Raw genomic sequence first — 21,569 nt, 5'->3', positions numbered from 1 at the left:
GAGTACAGCTTCCTGTCATAACATCTGAAAGAGGCTCATATTTAGCACAGATGTAACTCACTGTGGGCTGACTCTCTGAAGTTGGAAAACACGGGTACATAACTACTCCACCCACCCCAAAACAGAACCTGAACTGTTCAAAATGTCAAGAGTTTGGATTTTACTTGTTCTACAAATGCCACCCTCAATATTCGCAAAAGGAAGAAACTGTATGTGTGATTAACTTGCGTTAAGTCCTGACACTTTCCTCCCTCTCTCACAACACTAGAACCCCATGAAACTGAAAGTTGGGAAATTTAGGACCGACAAGCAGAAGTACTTTTCCACACCGAGCATAATTAAGCTATGGAATTCCTTGCCATGGGATGTGGTTTAAAAGGGGGCTTTAAAAGGGGCTTAGACAGATTCATGGTGGACAGGTCTATCAGTGGCTACTAGTCTGTTGGCTGTGGGCCATCTCCAGCCTCAGAGGCACGATGCCTCTCAATACCAGTTGCAGGGGAGCAACAGCCGGAGAGAAGGCATGCACATACCTCTTGCCTGTGGGCTCCCCAGAGGCCTCTGGTGGGCCACTGTGTGAAACAGGATGCTGGACTAGATGGGCCTTGGGCCTGATCCAGCAGGGCTGTTCTTATGGCACCTGGAATAAATTCTAAAGGAACAGAGAAACATCTACTTTTTCATATACGGAAAGCAAAAGTATATGCAATTCAAGCCAATAAGATTTTCCCAAGAAATATGAGGAAAGGGGAAATGACTACAAAAACAGTGGGGGGGGGATGAGAAACTGGGCCCCAGGGGATCTCTTCAAAGGAACTATTATGCGTGCTCTTTCGCTCTCTCTCTCTCTCTCACACACACACAAAACACTATTTTGTATGTGTGTGTTCATGTATACATTTTTGTGTGAGAATGATTGTATATGAGTTCATTTTAAACGTGAACCTGGATACAGGCCCCCACAAATGCAGGGTATAGATAAGAAGTGGTCTGCTGTATGGGCATTAAACAATATGTGTTAATAACTGTACGTGCATACACAGTACACAGATTGGTCATGAGGTGAATATAATATGTGAATAGGACCACAGACAAAATTTTCCGAACAAGACAATGAAGTTCATTAAAGATCCTAAAGCATCATTATAGTCAAATGGAAAGCATGAATTAATTTGTGCAATTACCTCATTGATGAATTGACAACAGATCAGAGGTCTCCAAGCTGCTTTCTTGATTTTCATTAGAGCCATCTCCTCACACAGCAGAAGGAGTTTGCCAAAGGAGAAATACTCGGCCAACAACTCAGGACATGTGTATAATTAGGCATGTGTTGTATGTTATTCAGTAATCTTTTGCAGTTTGTTTGTGTAGCCATTTGTCCCGTGGGGAATCCTGTAGAGTGTGGGAGAGGAGTCAGAAAGAAAATGGGAGGGAACGAAGGATAAAATGGAGTTGTTTCTGCATAAACCTTTAGTTAAATCTACATAAGACTTCTTTGTGTTTATAAGGGAAGCAGCTATAAAACATTGGGAGAAGAGATTTTGAACCAGCTAAGTGTGTGAGCCTTCAAAGCTTGTGAATGTCCCTGCAACTTCATTTCATTTCATCATTGGGGCTACATTCCTGCACTGCTTTCTACTATCACTGCTGCCGATTGTTTCTCCAGCTTCCTGGCTTGCACAACCCCTGAATGTACCTTTTCCTTATCAGTCCTGCACTCTGTTGTTCACTGGATGCCCACTGTAGCCTGGCTCAGATCCCGCCGCCACCGTTTTTTCTTGTCCACCCTGTGATGAGAACCTGCTCTTCCCTGGAAACAATGGAGGTCTTATTTCTGCAATTACCTCCTCATCGTTCAGACCAATGATTCTACTCCAGGAAAGTAGAAGGCTCTATTGCCTCACTGCCTGAGCCATAAAGGCCAGAGAATATATAATCATTTGCCCTTTTCGTCCAATTGGCAGGGGATGCCAATTCTTATGAAGCTGCTCTTCCCCTAGATGATCATTTCAGCCCTACCTTGGATGTGATTACTGAACGTTACAAGTTCTATTCTAGAAGCCAGCTGCTTAGTGAATCTATCGATCAGTATATATCACAGCATTGCATGCCTTAAGCGTAACCTCTGAGTTTGCCAGCTTTACTGATGAAACCATCAGGGATCAGATTGTTATGAAAACTGCTCCAAACGGCACAAAAAACTGCTAGGAGGGTGCAAAATGCTCTTCACTGTGCCAGATCACTCTATTTGGTACCCAAAAACCCACCTCCTGAAATCCAGGCTGTTCATTCTAAATCCTTCCAAACCCCATCTTCTCATACGCCACTGCTCCAGAAAGTGGCAGCACAAAAAAGAAGAAGATACCAATGCTACCAATGTGGAGAGGCTGCCCACAAAGCCAGTTTTGTTCACTGTACTGCATGGAAGGTCACTTCCTACAGCTGCAAGAGAAGGGGGCACTCTGCAAAAGTTTGCTGTCCACTCCATTGCTGATTCACTTATATGATAAGGATGAGGCAGCTGAACTGCCGCCTGACAACATTTTAAGTGTGACCTAGACAGAGCCTGCTTCTCCCCTGACAAGGCAGGCAATGCAGATACAATTAGGTAAGCACACCACTAGCAGGGTCAAACATGATAAGCCAAAGTCCTGATTAAAAGAGAAGTTTCTATCGGAAGGTCGGCAAAGAGGGCCAGCTTCGTCCTGCGGGGTATCCCATGATTGTAGCATGGCTAGCATGTGGTACAGTCCTCCCTGGACTGATTCATACCACTTTGGACTTTATTTACTTAAAATATTGATCAGTCATCTTTTGTGAATCTTCACCTTATATTCAGAAATTCCATTCACCCCTTGCAGCTGCCAACGCCTCAGTCCCACCCCCATCCGGCGAGTCCCTTGACCTTCTGGAGCGGCTTTTCGGGGGCTGCTGCAGGGAGGGAGAGGTGGGGGAGTTGCCTTCCATGCCTTCTTTGGCCTCATAGTTCTGTAGCAGAAATTCCCCGGGTTCTGTGACAGAGATTGACACCAAGGGTGAGAGAAAACAGATTTGTTTATTTGCCAGCAAATGATCCCAGCGGAATAATTTCCAAAGGCTGAGACCCTGATTACACTGCGGGCTCGCCTTTTATACACATAACAATTTACATACAGTGGATACAATTCTCATTAGTAAGCATCGTCATCTTACAATTATTACCAATCAGACAATTTCCCCTACTAACTATAACTATGCGTCTTCCCCCTCCTTCTCTCTGCATATTGCTAAAACTATTTTCACTCCCTACAGATGTGGCCTTGAGCGAGTGCTGGCCAGCAGTTTGTTATCTACAGATAGCAAGGGGGCCTCCTGTCTACATACCAACAAGTGGACAAGAGTTATTATGCTGTTAGCAAGTTGCAATTAGAGCCGCTTGGTTTATGCAGACTTTCTTTAACCATTTCTTGACCATAAATCTGAGTCTGCCTCAGTTCTTTGGATAAAAATGTTTGGGGGAAAGACTGGCTAATGCTTGGCCCAGGAATTCTGGCTCCTAGACCCAGGCAACTTACTCTGTGTACTACCATAGCAGAGTAGAGAACTGCTGGCCTCCTCTCTGTTACCCTTGATGCAGCACCAGTGTACCTAGCCAGAGCGAGAGGCTGCACCATGTGCTTTTCCAGCTTTTAGAAGCAGATCATTTCCTTGCTGTGTCTCTCTCCTCTGTGGCATGGCCTTTGCTTATTACAGATTCACCCACTGCAGTCACACAACCATTCTGAGAAGCTACTGACGCAGAGCACAATTAATACTGTTTGTTTGTTTGTTCCTGGCAGTGGCAAAACCTATTGGGGCCACCGAGTGCTACAGACTGCCACAGTACCAAAGAAGCTGTGGTAATAGGCTCTGGCAGCATCCGAGGAAAGTAAATTGACCTGAGCCATATTAGCTTCATTACAAACATTGCATTACAAAGACCACACATGCTGGGATACACTGGAGATGATTAGCACATGACTAATGTAACTCTATGCAGGCATCAGCAATTTCTTGCTTCTTGTCCTTTTTTGGTTTGTAAATTGTTGTTTCCCCATCTATCTAAATTTGTATCCTGCCTCAGGAATATCTGGATTTGTGCTGCCTATTTGTGTCTTTGAAGACTCAGTGCTGGCAACAAATGATGGGCATTTAAATCAACAGCAGATTTGCCACCAGAGATTTAGCTAGTGATTTCAAATTAATATTTGGTTCCTTACCTCTGCAGTATCTGGTCATGGGCACCACCTCTCCTGTTTGACTTCTCTTCTTAAGCTCTTCCTCCTGTGTTTCCCTTCTGCCTATTGATCGGAAGCATTTTCTTTTCAACCCCTTTTCTGAGCCTGGTCCCACCACCATGCTTTCCTGCCTTCTCTTTTTCCTGTGCCTCTTTTCCGCTTCTCCCCTGGTCCTTCTGACTGCCCTGTACCACTCTTAGATCAGAGCAGTTCAACCAGTAGCAGCCAGAGACTATTCTGCCCTTTGAGACAGTCAGGGTTCTCAGCCAATCACTGCCAGAGGCACCATCAAATTCTTTAGTGCATTACTATGCAGGTTAACACCATCTGCATATAACACATACAATTTTAAAAAGCGAGAACTGTGTGAGCTTTCTGGGCAGGGTTCTTTCACACATTAGGGTTGCATGAATGGCTTAATTTCCAGTATTAATTTAGGGGGGGAAATGGTGCCAAAGCTATCAGATGCTTGGGAAACACTGCAATGGGTGGGTGGGTGGGTGGGTGGTGGTAGGTGAAATATAATTTTTTTAAAATCAATACCTCAATACTACTCTACCGTGTGCATCTTAATAGGGAAGCTTCCAAAATTCTTCTCATTTGAAATGCTGAGTTCCAAATTACCTGGCCATGTTTCTGAAATAGAACTGATGCATTAGAAATCTTCCACTGCTCTATCTCTAAATCCACCATTTATTATTTAAAAATCAAAACAAAACCCTGAAATGGTCTGGGGGGTTCAGCTCAACCTCAAGCTGAACTGAGCCCAGTCTGGCTCGAAGGTGAGCCTTCGAGCCGGGCCAGTTTGAGCGTGAGCCAGCTTGACCTCAAGCCGGCTTGCACATCCCTACTTCTGGGGACGGGGTGTGTTCCAAAGCCGACGAGCTACAACTGCAAAATCGCTAGATGCTGAACAGAGGCCCTGACAAGTCCGTATGGGTGAATGTGGTCCAACAGGCAGTCTGGTCCAAAGCCATGTAGGGATTTTTCAAGATCAAGACTAGCACTTAGAATCTAGCCCAGAAGCATACTGAGAGCCTGTGAAGCTGCTGAAAGATGAGTGTAAATAACCATGAAGTGACTAGTGCCCATGAGCATCCTTGAAGCAGTATTTGGCCACGTTTTATCCATCCACTTTGGCTGATTCATGTCTCCTCCCCGCTTCTCATATTGCTGATGCACATGGGTTCAGGATAAAACACTCCAAAAAGTAAAATCTGGATGCAACTGTACAAACCATGCATTAAGGTTTTTAAAAATGTGGCGTTCTACTAGTGCGCAGGAGTGCATGTGAACACTGGTAAAACATCACACAAAAAGGATCTTGATATAGTCAGACATAGGATCACATTAAGGTGGCTTTTTTGCGGTGTTTCATCCATGTGCACACCTGTGCATTGGTGACATGGAGGGGAAAGGATACAAATGGACTGAAGGCCGTTGCAAATTGTGCATATTCCAGTTCTAGAGTTTTAGAAATTATCTTAATAACACTGGAATTCAGGAGGAGCAGGGCACAGAGCAGAGCAAACTCAGAGAACAATAAAAGAACAAAATTGGAGGAATCCACTCCTCTCTACACAAGTCCTGCTCCTGACTACGGTATGAGTGTATCTGGCATATCAGAAAGAAAAGAAACAATAGTTACTGGCAGAGGGTGTAAGTCAAGGGGCTGGTCTATTTCTTGACAGGGAGCATCAAAATATTTACATATTTTGCCAAAACACTTTGCTAGTAGTAAAACATTTTGACCCCTTTCAAGAAGAGGTTACTAGCAAAAACTCATTGGTTGTGTCAAAATAGGATTGAATCATAAGTCTCCAAAAATAAGTCTGCACAAATATTTGGACAGCCACATAAAGCAGAAATCTGAGGGCCAAACTGTACATTTCATGCAAATGTGTGTAACTGTAGCCCAATGGACTTCCATCCCTCCAAAATGTCATTCCAGGAAGGGGCTTTTGCAGTGTGCTTCATTGCAAGGCCCAGGACCAGTGATGGCCCTCACCAGTCCTAAGTATGGCGCCCTGACTAATTATTTTTTTGGGCCAGTGTGACATTTCAGTCAAAGCTGAATACTCTGCACTGTCCCACTGGCACCATGTGGAGGTGACCATTCTCACCGTGTAGTGCTGTGCCTTGCCCAGTGTGCAGCTCCTTTAAGGGAAAGAGCCCGTTTGAGCCCCTGCACCATCTTGGAAGGTGCCCACAGAGTCCTAAGAAGTGTAGCCCTTCCCAGTCCTTTCCTCCTAGAGCTCTTAAGAGAGGGATCTGTCTCTCTTAAAAGCCCCCGCCCCCTGCACTGAGAAAAACGGATTACTGTGCGGAAATCAGCACAGTGGGGAATGGCTCTGATGAAGAAAAACTTTATTTGGGTCTGGTTTGGTCTAGTCAAATATCTACGCTAGGCCGGTGAGTTATGAACTTCAGTACTGCTGCAAGGGTTGTTATGGTAACATAATGTATCAATATGCCATTTGGAGGGAATGGAAGGAATTGGGACAACATATAAACTGAAATGTTAAGAACTGCTGACAAATGGTGATTGGTGCATACTCTCAATGTTACTAGCTATATGGTCTGATGTTTGACCTTTACTGTAATTGGGTAACTGGTTATGTTATACGCTCCTGATTGGGGGGAACTTTACAATCCTAACTCTCCATAAGACTGAAACTTTGTTCTATTGTGATTGGTTCAGACAGTGTGCTGTAAGCCCCTAATTGGTGGGTCTATGTTTGTATTAAGGTCTGTAACTGTATAAAGCACTCTTGCAAAGTCTACTGGGTGTGCAGGCACCTGGCATGTCATGATAATGAACCTTGAACCTGACGGATGGTGTGGCCTCTGCTCATTACAAAGAACTGGAGATTTCTCCAACAGCTCTCATATGGAAGTTTTTTTGCCAAAGTGGTCACTACTGCTGCTTGGAAAATAATGAAGATCACTGGGCTACTGAGCACGGAGAAGCTAAGGCTAAAGAAGTGAGAGGGTGTGTAGTCCTTTCCACTGACTGCCATCTCTGTTCAAAAATGACCCTCCCAAGTGGCTTTTGCTTCTGCGGGGTTTCAAATCTGCAGTGGGAAAAAACACTGGAGGGGGGCAATTTGAAGTAGACAGTCAGGGAAAGGGTTAAACATCCTCTCCCCTCTTTCGTTTCCCAACACTCAGCTGCCCCTTCCTGACATGGCTTTTTCAAAGAAACAAAACAGGACCTTCAGGCTACAGTTACAGTATTTGCATGAAATGTGTAGTTTGGCCAGAAATGTCTGGCAGCAGAAATCTTGTGAAGCGTGTGTATATGGATCTTCCAGGCTGGGCACCGCCGGGTTTCTGCAACAACTTGCACATTAGGTGAAACCCGCCAGATCTACAAACCAGACTTCCTCAGTTCTCGAAATCACTCTTTGTTTCTGGCCAAGGCCAACAATGCATAATGATCAAGCCTTGTCTGAGGGCTTTTTCCTTGACACCATTATTTATTTATTTATTATATTTATACACCACCACCAACCATTGTCTCTGGGCAGTTTACAGCAACATAAAACAATTTTAAAAATATATTAAGACCTTAAAACAATTTAAAACCACAAGCCAGATTAAAAAGCTTGGGAAAATAAATGTCTCTGAAGACTTTTTAAAAGTTCTCAGAGAGGGGGAGGCTCTTATTTCAGTAGGGAGCACATTCCAGAGTCTCGGGGTGGTAACGGAGAAGGTCTGGAAGAGCTGGTGGCATCTACAGAGGGTCCTCTCCAGCAGGGGCATAACGATAGGGGGGCAGGCAGGGCACATGCCCTGGGCGCCACCCCGGTGGGTCACGTGGGGGGGGCACCAAAAAGTGGCATGCCCCCGACCCCCCCTGGATCGCTGAATGCGGTGGCGGTGGCGGCAGATCGCCCACCGAGTGCGGTGGTGGCTGGCGGCGATTTGGTGGTGGCGGGCGGCGGCGGATCGATTTGCCCGCCGTGTGCAGCAGAGCGACGCCGAGGCCTGCCGTCTGGCCTGGCGTCGCTTCCCAACTGCACAGGCGCGCCTGCGCAGTTCATAGAATGAACTGCGCAGGCGTGCCTCGCAGTTGGGAAGCGACGCCAGGCCAGATGGCAGGCCTCGGCGTCGCTCTGCATTCGGCGGGTGAATTGATCCACCGCCACCCGCCATTGCCGCCACCAGCCACCACCGCACTCAGTGGGCAATCCGCTGCCACCGCCGCTGCACTCGGCCGGCGATCCGCCACCGCCACACTCGGCCGGCGATCCGCCGCCACCGCCGCGCTCACTCCAGGGGGCGCCAGCGCAGGTATGTGGGGGGCGGGGGGACCACAATTTCAGGGGCAGAGCTTGCCCTGGGCGCCATTTCCCCCCGTTACGCCACTGCTCTCCAGATAATCTGCACTAGAGGCACCCAGAGACATTCATTGCTTTCTACTGACAGCAGCTTTTCTTTATGAGCTGTCCAGTGGTTGAAAGGCAAGGTGCTGTAGTGGAACACAGATTTTGCATGCAGAAGGTCCCTGCTTCAGTCCCTGGCATCTCCAGGGAGGGCTGGGAAAGACTCCTGTGAGCCCTGAATCAAGAAAATAAATAAAGCGCACTGGGATCTATGATATCAAACCAACAAGGAACAAAGAGATCCCCCACCAAACTGTCCACTAACCATGTGGGGGGAAAAACCAAGCACAACTTTGTCCAATAGATCTATAGTAGAAATTATATTCAATCTAAGACAAGACAAAGACAGGAACAGCTATCAATGAAACAATTGTATGGCATGAGAGGAATGATAAAGTTCATAATGATGTGATGCATAAACTAATAAGTCCACATGAAGGTGACCCGGTCATTGTCCACTTCCACTTCAGAAAGATCTACTTTGAAACAGATGTCACCTGATCCAGCAGGGTTGTTCTTATGTTAAATACCCACAAGGAGAATATGCCAAAGCCAGGGGGCAACAACAAAGAAGGTCCTGTCGCACATGCACAACAATCGAACTTCCCTCAATGTCAGCATGCAAAGCAAAACCGTCCAGTATTGTGGTTGATACCGATTTAATTCCTGGTCCTGTACTTCCATTGCCTTTTTATAGGAGAGGAGGAAAGAAATGAAGAGTGGAGGAGTGTGTGTGTGTGTGAGAGAGAGAGAAATCATCGTAGTACAAAACACTTCTGAGAAATTTTGTAGGGAATTCCTCTTACCTATTAACCAAACTGCAACTTTCCTCCCATATTCCAAGGAATCCAGCAGCAGAATTCCACCCAGTTTCTCCAGAAACTATTAAAATAGTCTAAAAAAGATTATACTCAAACACACATGCAGATTCATGAGGGAAACACCCCATAATTCTTACAAATGAAAAGAATTCCTGCTGTTCTGCTGCAAAACCACAGAACCACACAAAGAATATGTAGGATACCACAGGACACAAAAACATGCAGTAAGAGGGACCGACATACATGCCCACTAAGAGACAAGTGAAAGCCAACCTAATCAGCTTTAAAACAAACATGGTTCTATGGTTTCTAGCAATAAAGTGACTGGAATGGCCCTCCCATATGTGGAGTTCTAAACTTTCACAAATACATTTTTTAAAAGTCAGTTCTTAAGTGGATGTGCAGTGAACAATGGTAAGAATAATTGTGCACTTTCATAACTAAAAAAGATATTGCTTTGAGGGAATAAGCAGTAACGTACTTTTAAAGTTGTAGTATGTAGCCTAGAAATGTTCAAGGAAAATTACAAGGAATTCTGGAAGACTGCAAGAAATTCTAAGTGACTGCATATTCAATGAGGGGACCATGACACTTCCCTGTTATTTATCATATCTATATACTGCCTGATATGTATACCTCTAGGTGGTGTATTATGTTGTAAGCATTCCAAATAAAAGTTTCCCATGTTCTTGCTGCTAGATATTCCCCTTAGGGAATGGGACCGCTCTGGGCAAAGCATCTGCATGCTTGCATGCAGAAGTTTCCAAGTTTCTTCCCTGGCATCTCCAAAAGATTCTCATGAACTGGATTTTGCAATTCAATCTCTGATTGAACCACAACATATACAAAACAATTTGTTGAAACAGTGGCCATTGCAGGCTGTGTCAATGAATCAACTCAAATTGTCTTGTAGCAAACATGAATTGTCTACTTTGCTAAGCAGAGTCTGCCCTAATTTGCATTTGAATGGGAGACTTCCTTTGTGAGCACTGTAAGATATCCCCCTCAGGGGATGGGGATGCTCTAGGAAGAGCATCTGCATGCTTGCATACAGAATGTTCCAAGTTCCCTCCTTGGCATCTCCAAGATAGGGCTGAGAGAGACTCCTGCCTGTAACCTTGGAGAAGCCGCTGCCAGTCTGTGTAGTACACAGATGGACCAATGGTCTGACTTGATATGAGGCAGCTTCCTATGTTCACCCAATTATTTCTCCATGGGTAGGTCCTAGGGACACCAACATGTGCTAAATGGTAGGGCATGATGGGTGCTACCTACCAATCAATGCACCAAAAAAAATGGGCAAGTGGGTGGGTTCTTTTTTACGCTTTCAAAAAAACCCCAAAAACCCATAGGATCTTATGGGGGTTTGGGGGAAAGTTTAACAATGAAAAAAATAAAATTGCCTGCTTGCCATTTGTTTTGTGGATTGGGTGGTAGGTAGCATGCATCACACCATACCACCCAACTCACTTTGGTGTCCCTAGGACCTACTCATGGAGAACAATGGGGTGCTTCGAGTTCCCCATTGTTCCCTATGGCCGAAACAAGTGGAGTACACCTATTTTGCAACCCTGCCTTGAAGAACATGAAGCACACAGTCCCTCCCAACACAGAACACCACATGTTGCTGAACACAGTCTAGAAATGTCCAAAAAAGAATCACTGACCCAGAATCCACTGCCAGCCACAATGCCTGCACTGCAGTACAAACTGGCACAAATTGCTCTCTGTCTCATACACAATTATGACTCCTTACTTCAGCATTGCAACAGCTGCCACAGCAGTACCCTTAGCAGCCAGTAAGCATAGCCATAAGCTCAACTAGAACATCTTCAGCCACATTTTGACTAAGTACACCTTGCAATGCAGATTGCAGAGCAGTGATTGAAGCACAAGCTAGCCATCACCATGAAATATTACACACACACACTCACAGCCGAACTGTCACTGTCCATTTCCCACCACAACACCATCTCACAAACAGACCAAATTACAACTCAAAGAAGGAAGGAAGGTACCCAAGTTCTGCCGTTGTCAATCTGAGGGCCAGTAAAACCAGATAGTTAATGATATAGTAGCAATAGCACAGCATATTATACTCAGTGCTGTGAAAAGAAAACCACAAAACCATAGCTTCCTTAATTCCTTCCTCCTCTCCTGATGTATCCTCTTCAAGGGCTCTCTCTCCCTCCCCTCCCCAGGCTCTTTGAATACATTTGGAAATTCCCTCCTTTTTAGTTCCTCCTTTCTCCACCCAGCCAATGGGGGCACAGTTGCCCATGACAACACTTGATAACAAGCCAACAAAGCAGCAAGGATATCTCAATCGGAAGCCAGTACTAGAAAACCAATCAGCAAGGGGGGAAAGCCTGCCAGAATGGAGCTCGAATCAATTCACGTTTGAATCAGGATCAGTTCGATTCCAACTTGAATCAGGCCCTTTATTCTAAGGGCAATTTGATTCGGGTTTGAATCACTCTGCTGGCCCAATCTGAGCTTGAATCAATTTGACTTGAATCAATTTGCACATCTCTAATCTCCAAGATAGGGCTGAGAGAGACTCCTGCCTGTAACCTTGGAGAAGCCACTGCCAGTCTGTGTAGACAATACTGAGCTAGATGGATCAATGGTCTGATTCGGTATAAGGCCATTTCTTATGTGACCCCTGCAGGAAAAGCAAAAAATGAACTATCACTGCCCCCTCCCTGCAAAAGCAAAGGACATGAAACATATCTTTAAAGCAGCCTGTATGTGGTTTCCCTTACTCTTGCCTAAGCAGGAGGCAGAGAGCTCTCCTTCCATTTAGATTGAAGAGTCTATTTATTTATTTTACTCAATACATTTGTATATCACCCAAAATTTACGATTATGGATTCTAAACAGAATCCTAGTAAATCTTAATAAGCTTCCTCAATGTTCTTACAGAGGCTTTGTCTATGAAGAAACCTCCAGTTTAACCTTAAATTCTGGAATTTTGAAACGTTGGTGTCAGCTCCATGAAGAATATCTTTTATCTTTTCCAGAGATACTCTCAAGTCAACTCTGACTCCTCTCTCCACACACCCTTTCCCCCCTTAGTTGTCAACTTATTCATAAAAACAATGAGTGCCATAACAATTTTCTTTCATACTGCTCAGTCCTAGGTATTTATACTTAAAGGTAAGTTTCATTGAGTTCAATGGGGCATCTTCCCATGAAAATATGAATAGAGACTGCAGTCCTGGTTTGGTTATTAATTTGGAATCCCTGTTATTTTTTGTTCTAACTTCTACTCATAGACTACAAGTACTACTGCAACATTTAAGAGCCCTTTCTAAAAACAACTTGGCCCTTTACTCTCACCAATCATGTCCCAAAATCTAAAGGGTTTTCTTCCCACTGCAAAAAGTCTGATCCAGTCAATACAATTGTACTTATGATTCTAGGTAAAGCTGTGCCGTCAAGTTGGTGCCGTCAACTCCTGGCAACTACAGAGCCCTGTGGTTGGCTTTGGTAGAATACAGGAGGGGTTTACCATGATGTCTTTCAGCATCTTCCTATATCGCTGCTGCCCAATATAGGTGTTTCCCATATTCTGGGAAACATACCAGCGGGGATTTGAACCAGCAACCTCTGGCTTGCTAGTCAAGTCATTTCCCCACTGCACCATTATATGATTCTAGACTATCTTTAAAGCAGAAATTTTTAATCAGGGGTTCTCAGACATGGGCCCTAGATGTTAATGGTCTACAACTCCATAGGTCATTGTGGCCGGAGATGATGGGAACTGTAGTCCAACATCATCTGGGGACCCAAGTTTGAAAACTCCTAATTTAAATAATTTACTGAATGCTGTTTTTCTATAAAATGCTGAATCAAGGATGCCTCTATTGGTCTGTTTCTGATTCTGCTCTTATGTTCCAGGATTCATACTGTGCCAATTTCTGGAAATAAGGTTTGTGGATTTAATATGTGATAGACTGCATTATTAATTTTATACAATTGTTGTACTATTCTCAGCATCATAATATTGTAAACTTGCTTTTACAACATACCATATTGGTCTTTTGTAATACATCTTAGGCCCATTCACACGTTTTGTTCAACACAGGTATATAGATTTGTTCAAAGGTACAGTCATTCACAAATTATGCTGAACGCAGGTACAGAAATACACTTCCTATCTGTACCATGCATTTGAATGGCCTGTATCCAGGTTCACGTTTAATCTGAACACAGGTACAGTTGCTCATACAAACACGTGTACGATTGTACAGACTTCTGTACACTTGTACAGAATAATGTCTTGTTTTGCACATATAAGAACACTTATTGAGGGAGGGAGCTAGTCTTGTGGTAGCAGGCATGAATTGTCCACTTTGCTAAACAGGATCTACCTTGGTTTGCATTTGGATGGGAGATTACATGTGAGCGTTGTAAAATATTCGCCTTAAGGAATGGGGCCATTGCTCAACAGAAGAGCATGTGCGTACTTCCATGCTGAAGGTCCCAGTTTCCCTCACTGGCATCTCCCAGGTAGGGCTGGGAAAGATAGCTGCCGCATGTCAGTGTAGACAACAGTGAGCTAAACAGACCAATGGTCTGACTCGTTATAGTGAGTGATGGCACTGCTACGCCACCAGAGCTGAAATTGCATGTGTTGAATGAACAAACGACATTTGTTCCCACATAGGTTTTTATATCTGCCACCTTCAGACTTTCATGATACCCCACTGCTGACACAATACATAAATACCATAGTAGCCACAGTTGTGATGTGGTTAATGAATACTTCAGATCACAAAACCGATCCCGGATTACTTCATTTTGTGTTGAGAGAGTGCTCTGGGGCAGGTTTGGTCCCTATAATATAACTTTTAATGAGCTCCTCATGCCATCTTGGCAGCGCTGATCCAATGCCCGTAAAGAGGGAGATTATGGACAGATTTGTTCTTGAAATAACAGAACTTTCCCGCCACCGGTTAAATTGCAACATCATAACCAAAAATTAGCCAAAGATGAAAGGAGAAAAAAGAACCACCACCACCCCGCCAGTTATAAAAACGTACTTGTTAAAGCTTATCTTGTACCATTTCCAGTGTCCGTAACTTGTGACAGCTTTAGTGGGGGAAAGATAGCACTTTGCTGCTTCTTTTGGAACAATGGCCTGTAACTGGAGGAGATGTTGATACTGGAACCAGCCAATTCTTGCTTATCAGATACGTTCATTTATGCTGAGGTTTTAAATGGAATATTTGCACAAGCAATTAAAGTTGTCTGGATGGATGGAGACTCTTTGAATCATACTTCTGGGAGACTCTTGCCCACTTCAATAGCGCTCATTAGGATGCAAAACCCAGGCTGAGAAGATCAAGAGGGCACAGAGCAAACATAATTATCTTCTCTCTGGGAATTGGTTTCTCGGATACTTGTGCCATGTCACCAAGGCCAATGTACTCTTTCACTTCTCAGATGTGTAGATTGGAAAAGAATGTTCTAGAAGAAGGCTCTTTTCTCTAGGGGCACTCTGCAAAGGTCAATTCCGCCTCCAGCGGTAAAGCAAGGTCAACCACATCAGTTGAGTCCTTGAGTGAGGAACATCTGAGCAACTATTTGCTTCTGAAGGATGAGAGTTCATGGCTGCCATGCATATAGCCTCCGGGTCTTGTATTCAATGGTGAAATGGAGTTTGGAATGAAATGTCCACTCCCAGGCAAGGGTTTAAGATTACGCCGACACCATTTCTCTTTCTTCCAGCTTGAGCCTACATAGACCCACTTTGGATTCCAAGGGCTGAAAAGAACAATGCCATACATAATTCTGTTCCATTGGCCATTTGAAGGGCTTGTTTTCCATCCAAAGTGACTCTTTTTGGAGAGCCCTAATGGAAGGCAGAATCAGTGAAATAGCTACGTGTTTCACTATGAGGGCTGTTTGCAATGGCATGCTGAACTGGAATGTAGACCCATGGGGGCATCCCTATGTGGAAAGGTTACTGGCAAATCTAAAAAGGTGACTTTTTTTAGTTCAGAAAAAAGGACAACAAATAGGAGAATAGATTGCAGTTTATAAACTCATGTGTGGTATATAAGAAATAGATAGGGAGAATCAGGATCACCAATGAAACTGATCAGCAATAGATTGAAAACCGGGGAAAGGAAGCACTTCTTTCATACAATCCAGTTAACTAATAGAATTCATTGCCAAAAGATCTGGTGAAGATCAGGAAATTGACAAATTAATGGAGGAGTCGTCTATCCATGGTTAGCAGCCATGATGGCTAAGAGGAACCTCCAAGTTCAAAGACAGAAGCCCTCTTAAGATGTTATGAGTGCCAGCAGTGCTCAGGCTTACAAATCAGAAAGCAGAGAGGAAGTCCCACCCCAGCCACTGTCACTCACGGCCTTGAGCTGGCTGCTCATGCTTATGGCTCTGTTTGTCTGGAAGAGGAAATGGCATAACTGTGATGGCCAGTGCATCTGTGAGCGGCAACTTGGATCGCCCAAAGTTGCTGCTCACGGAAGTGCCAGCCATCATGGTTACGGCACTTCCTCTTTCAGACAAATGGAGCCGTAATTGTGAGCGGCTGGCTCAAGGCAGAGAGTGACAGTGGCGAGACAGGACTTCTTCCCTGCTTTCTGAGTTGTAAGCATGAGCGCCACTGGCACTGAGAACATCTGAATATGCCTAGAATTCCATGGAATACCAGTTGCTGGAGGGACAATAGCATGGAAGGACAATACACCTGCTGGGGTATTAAGCATCCTCAGGCCATCTGGGCGCTTTCCAGATTACACACTGTTCAGCAGTAAAATGCTTTAGCTTAGCAGTATCATTTTGAAAACATAAATAGATTGCACGCCTACAATGGGAAAATACAGGTGTGTGTGTGTTTGTGTGTGACACGCAGGGGCGTAGCTATAATTGAGCAAAAGGGTTCAAAGAACACGGGCCCCCAGCTCCTGAGGGGCCCCCAGGCTCCACCCCTCCCTATTTTCTTCATTATCTCCCTCACTCTGGGGGGCCACCAGAGAGAGGGATGAACACAGGCCCCCTTTCCCCCAGCTACGCCCCTCACACGTGCAACGTTGTAGGACTAAAACGCAAGGATAAAATCCGAAAGAAGGCATCGGAAATGTGAACGGCACCTTGCTGACGGCGCAGGGACTGCACTGTCGAAACACAGGCAGTACGGAAGCATACTTAATGGACACGTAGTGACACTGTTGTAGTCTGTTATCTAGAAAGTGCACTGATTGGCCAACGCCTTAGATACCTTCCTGGCCAGGAACTGGGCCAGGTGAGATTGTGTATTTGCAGTGGCGGTCCGGGTGCGTATAGACAAGAAGAGAAAAACAACCTGGAGAGTAGACTGGAAGGTTTACTCATCTAAAAAGACAGCTTTTTCTGAGAAAACTGGAGCATTTCTGAATAATGTCAAGCAAGCTTTATCAAGAAAAGTAAATCAACTAACAACATTAATTACCTTGCCTCTGTAAGTCTGTAATGTATAGCAAAATCCTCACTCCCCTCACAATGTCCTTTTCTAGCCCCTTTGCTCCTTCAGACTAGTTGTTCTAGAGTCGCCTCTGCTGCCCTAACAATAATAATATATCTTACCCAAATTAGTAACGGTTATATATACACACCACCAGTGGGGGAAAACAGATGTACACATTTAAGAAATTAAATAATAAAATTAGCACAAAAGTGGTAAGTGAATGTATGTTTAGGTTTAATAAATGCTACTGTGCATTGTGAGTATAATCTTGTACTCCTCACAAAACCTGAAAGGACCACCATGTATTCTAGCAACAGATGGTTCCCCATGTTTTCACCTTAATTTACTGAGGCTATTCTCATGACTGCAGGAAAGTGGGCTAATGGAGCCTAGCCTGCTTTCCTGCAGTCGAGTGCTGCAGCAGGAGCCATGCAGCTCCCTGAAGTGAACCACACTAAGTACCCCTCCGGCTCCCCCTAAATGAGGTTAGTGGAGCGAGCTCTCCGCTAACCCCTTTCTTCTGATCGTGAGATGCCGTAGTGCAGCTCCACGTAACAGTAACTCATGAAGAGACCCCCAGTTGAGAGGCTTCAACAAGCCTCCTGGCCTCAGGGATCTCCCCAGAATGCCCTGTGTACTCACTCCCCACTGTGATGGAGCTGATAGTCATGTGGACAGCCAATCTGGCCACCCAGGGGCGGCTGGATGCTTGTCTGTGAGGAGAGCGGGTCAAGCCTACTTTCCCCGCAGTAGCCCTGAAGGCTCTATACACCAATCGTGTGTAGAGCCTCACTGCCTGTTGTCAGACCAACAAGTGCCTTTCAAATGACACAGAAAGAGGTCATTCACACAATTAAAAACTGGGTTCTACCCAGGTTTGGGAGCTGTGTGTACTCCCAATTTTTGGTTGTGTGGAAGCAAGGTAAGAGAGAAACCTGGGTAGAACTGATTTTGTGGAAGCAAGGTAGGAGGAAAACCTGGACAGCTTTTCGTCCTATCTTGCTTTCACACAATCATTTCTACCCTGGTTTTCCTCTTACCTTGCTTCCACACAACCAAAAACCCAAACCTGGGTAGAACACAGTTTTCGATTGTGTGAATGACTTCAAAATGTGTGATTGACTCGCAGGGGAAATGCAGGGGCCTGCTTTTCTTGTAAGAGAAGTAGGGGCTCTAATATAAGTATCACATTAGCTGGGCAATCCTGTACTCTAGTTGGGCCAGTTCCCAGTCTCAGTGACCTGATGTCAGCCTAACATAGCTGGGATCTTATATCAGCCTAACACAAGACAGGAATAGTCCTGCCACAACTAAATGCCATGTTGAGCTTCAAAGCATCTGTTCCTGGCTCACTAGATTATTTTTAAGGATACGGTTGGAGTCAGGAAAGCTTATGTCTTACTGCTGTTTGCTGATAAAACTGCACAAACATTCTTCTGAAATGTTGAGTTGCCTCTCTTATATAAGAGTCACCTGCTGCGCACTGAGTCACTATTCTTGACTTCCATGTGCTTTATTCAGATCGAAAGCAGGATTAAAGCGTAGATCCATTTATAGATTCAGTTATTATAATGATGAGCTAGATGGAAAATAGATTTATAACAATCATAACAGGCCAGACAGGAAAGCAAATACTGAAAATAAGATGGGAAAACAAATAGAGGCTACTGGGAACATAGATGGTACTAAATCAATAAACAGCTTCTTCTGCATGAAATACTTCAGAGAAACATATATGAGAAAATGTCAACTTCCACAATTCCATTGTTTCTGTAAAACTCAAGATAAAAAAATGTTTTATACAGAAGTCATGCTTAGAGGCATCTGTTCCTATGCCATACGCACATACAGAACAAGGAGGAGAGCTGGTCTATGGGAGGAGAGCTGGTAGTAAGCATGAATTGTCCCCTTTGCTAAGCAGGGTCCACCCTGGTTTGCATGTGAATGGGAGACTACATGTGAACACTGTAAGATATTCCCCTTAGGGGATGGAGCCACTCTGGGAAGAGCATCTGTATGCTTGCATGCAGAAGGTTCCAAGTTCCCTCCCTGGCATCTCCAGATAGGCCTTAGAGAGACTCCTGCCTGCAACGTTGGAGAAGCTGCTGCCAGTCTGTAGACAATACTAAGCTGATGCTACTATTATTACTACTACTATGGATATTTATATACCGCTCTTCAACCAAGGTTCTCAAAGCAGTTTACACAGAAAAAGAAATACATCAATAAGATGGTCCCCTGTCCGCAAAGAGCACAAAAAATGTTTCTAAAAAGAAACACTAGGCATACCAGCAACAGCCACTGGAGAGATGCTGTGCTGGGGTTGGATAAGGCCAGTTGTTCTCCCCCTGCTAAATATAAGAGAATCACCACTTGTGTTTCTCTGCTCAGCAGGGGTCTAGGTGGACCAATGATCTGACTCAGAAGGAGGCAGTTTCCTATGTTTCTTAGTTGCATGTGCTGACTGACATGAGGGAGATATCCTTGTTCCAAAGGTACCTTTTCATGTTACAGATGGCACACCAAATAAATTAACAACAGACCTCTTCAGGGGAAAGTCTAGGCCCTCTCCAATGAGAAAGTGTGAGGGTGTTCACACAACTTAAAAGATTGAACTTTTTCTCCTGGGAGAAATCTTTGCAGAGGTGTGTGAAAGGGGGCAGAAATTTTTGTTGCAGTGCACCACCTCCAACTTCAACATTCCCTCTCATGGCTTCTAAAATATGTGACCCAACAGCAGAGTAGATTGGACAGTGCCCAGCCTTGAATTGGGTTCCTGCTATATTGAATGCAGGTACAACAATACTCCTCTTGTCTGTATCCTGCATTTTAGGGACCTGTACCCAGGTTCCCGTTTAATATCAATACAGTCATTCATGCAAAAACATGAATGGGATGTGCATGGAAGTGTTTGGCGCTCCATTCTAGGAGCGCTGAACTGGTTCCATCAACCGGCATTCGAACCGGTTGGGAGGGGGAGGGGATCACTTTAAGGGACAGGGAATGCTCTGCCTATCTGCCAGCCTCCCCCCGCCCACTAGCACTCTACCAAAAAGCGGGCGAATGGAGCTGCAGAGTGTCTCCTTACAGCTGGGATCAACATGCAAATGGTGCATGTGCGCATGTGAGCAATGCTCATGCGCGTCGGCCATTTGCGTGATGACGCTGATCCCGGCTGCAAGGAGGCACTCTGTAGCCCTTCGTGCCTGCTTTTTGGAAGAATGCCAGCGGGTGGGGGCTGGAATGTAGGCAGTGCCTTCCCTGCCCCTTAAAGCAACCCCCCTGCCCTCTCGGGAGTGCGTGGAACTGGCTCCGTGCACATCCCTAATATACATGTGTACAGACATCTGAACGCAGGTACAACGTAATGTCTGAATAGGGATGGAGACTATTTGTTGCACTTTTGTGTGAAAGCAGCAATATTTCACTCCGGAAGCACAACAAAGATAGCAAACACACTGCTGAGGGTCAAGCAACTAGTTTCCAATCTATGTAGCACTTACAGAGCATGGGTGTGCTACTTGAAGTATTGGTGCTCTTGCGCAAAAGTTAATATACCGGCACTTTGATAGGAGCTCGGAGCAGAGTGGGCGGGTCCTCTGAGAGCCTGCAGCAGCATGGGCAGATTTGTACCACCCAGGTTAGGCTGCAGAACATGTAGACCAGCAAGTCAGATGCTATCCTAGGTTAATCAGGACTTGATGCTCTCCCCCCTGCCTAATATAAGAAAAAGCATCCCTTTAACAGGTGCCTCTTGGCCATGATAGAGATAAGGAATGGCAGGTGAGGGTGTTTAACTCTTCCCCTGCCTACTGCTTTGGTCCTGCAGCTCTCTCAATGCAGCTACTTTCCCACTATCTGGGATTCTAGATATGTATTTGCTATATAATGCAGCAGAATAGTTTGGAGGGAGAGGATTTCAAGGAGGAACAGTGGGCAAGGATTACTGCCCCCTACATACACATACACTCTCAGCTGTTTTGCCATTTCATACTGCCGCCTTTGCAGATTTAGAGCAATTCAAGTGGCAGTCTTTCTGCCACGCATGTGGTTCCAACCACAGTGAGTAAAGAGCTATCGTCGAAGGTTACAACATGATGTTTTAAACGCAGCATTTCAGTCTCTGGTAGTGAACAAGTTAAGAATCCTTTCAGTTCCAGCACCTTCCCCACATTTGTAAATAATCATTGCTAGATTAGGTTGGAGACATATGTTCCCATTTTCAAACTTCCCAATAGTTGTATACAAACCAGCTGCATTGTTAATTCTAGTTCCCCACACCCCGAAACTGTGCATGGGGTGTTCCAGGGTGTAACCAACAATGCCTGATTCACATTTAATGAAATATTGGCAAAAGCAAATGCTTGCAGTTTTCAGAAGACAGTTTTCAGTGAGCAACAGAAAAGTCTGAGATGCTGCAATTGCAATAAGATGGTTGTACAATCCCAAATAAGCCATTTCATTTGTAGAAATCTCTGCTAAAACAATAGCACACATCTCCCAGGAAACAGTTACAGGCTTGCCCATAAAACCAGTAAAGCTGTCCACTGAGCTGCAGGTTCCACTCTGCCAGGGTTCAAGCTAGGGAGCTGTGCCCCTGAAATTCTCCCCATTCTGAAGTTTT

General features: G+C 44.8%; 1 protein-coding gene and 1 long non-coding RNA gene across 4 annotated transcripts in view; one reads left to right on the top strand and one right to left on the bottom strand.

Annotated features, from left to right (window-relative positions):
- Positions 1-5,068, bottom strand: part of LOC128322036 (uncharacterized) — a 49,534-nt gene extending 44,466 nt beyond the window's left edge. For 2 of the 3 annotated variants that reach the window (XR_008305482.1, XR_008305483.1), the window contains exons 1-3: positions 4,239-5,065; positions 2,829-3,011; positions 1,185-1,392 (exon numbers count right to left, since the gene is read on the bottom strand). This is a non-coding gene — a long non-coding RNA (uncharacterized LOC128322036). Of the gene's footprint in view, positions 1-1,184; positions 1,393-2,828; positions 3,012-4,238 lie in introns of all 3 variants that reach the window. The other variant, XR_008305484.1, reaches the window with a different exon arrangement.
- Positions 1-21,569, top strand: part of TNFRSF11B (TNF receptor superfamily member 11b) — a 172,954-nt gene that overhangs the window by 108,435 nt on the left and 42,950 nt on the right. The gene's annotated exons all lie outside the window — the stretch shown is intronic.

The sequence above is a fragment of the Hemicordylus capensis genome, chromosome 4, assembly GCF_027244095.1.
Source record: "Hemicordylus capensis ecotype Gifberg chromosome 4, rHemCap1.1.pri, whole genome shotgun sequence".
Classification (NCBI taxonomy): Eukaryota; Metazoa; Chordata; class Lepidosauria; order Squamata; family Cordylidae; genus Hemicordylus; species Hemicordylus capensis.
Note: the sequence above shows the minus strand (reverse complement) of the source record. Positions and strands in the feature narration are given on the sequence as shown.